This window comes from Austrofundulus limnaeus, unplaced genomic scaffold (assembly GCF_001266775.1).
Source record: "Austrofundulus limnaeus strain Quisiro unplaced genomic scaffold, Austrofundulus_limnaeus-1.0 Scaffold349, whole genome shotgun sequence".
Classification (NCBI taxonomy): Eukaryota; Metazoa; Chordata; class Actinopteri; order Cyprinodontiformes; family Rivulidae; genus Austrofundulus; species Austrofundulus limnaeus.
This window is the reverse complement of record NW_013952751.1, coordinates 514,276-514,647: the sequence shown is the minus strand read 5'-3', so window position 1 is coordinate 514,647 and position 372 is coordinate 514,276.

The following is a 372-nucleotide window of genomic DNA, read 5'->3' as shown; positions in this document are numbered from 1 at the left end:
AAAAAGCGCAGCAGTTATTCTCATTAGTAATGAGGTCTTAGTTGGTGTCTGATAGTAATTATTTAGTCACACGTTTCTTGATAAAATAGTTGTCACTAACAGCTACATGGTCCACAGCAGATTTTTATAGAATTTCAATAATTAAAACACTAAAACGTGTGCTGTGGATTTTCACATTCCTTTACTTTTAGAATGTGTACCATTGTTTTTAAACCAGTGGTATAAACTGTAAATACATGTGACCCATAACATCAAACCATGGATTAACTCAAATTTTCCTTTACATTTAACATTCACAAATCAATGGGCAAAAAAAATTTTTAAAATAAAAGTACATAATAATAATAATAATAATAATAATAATAATACACC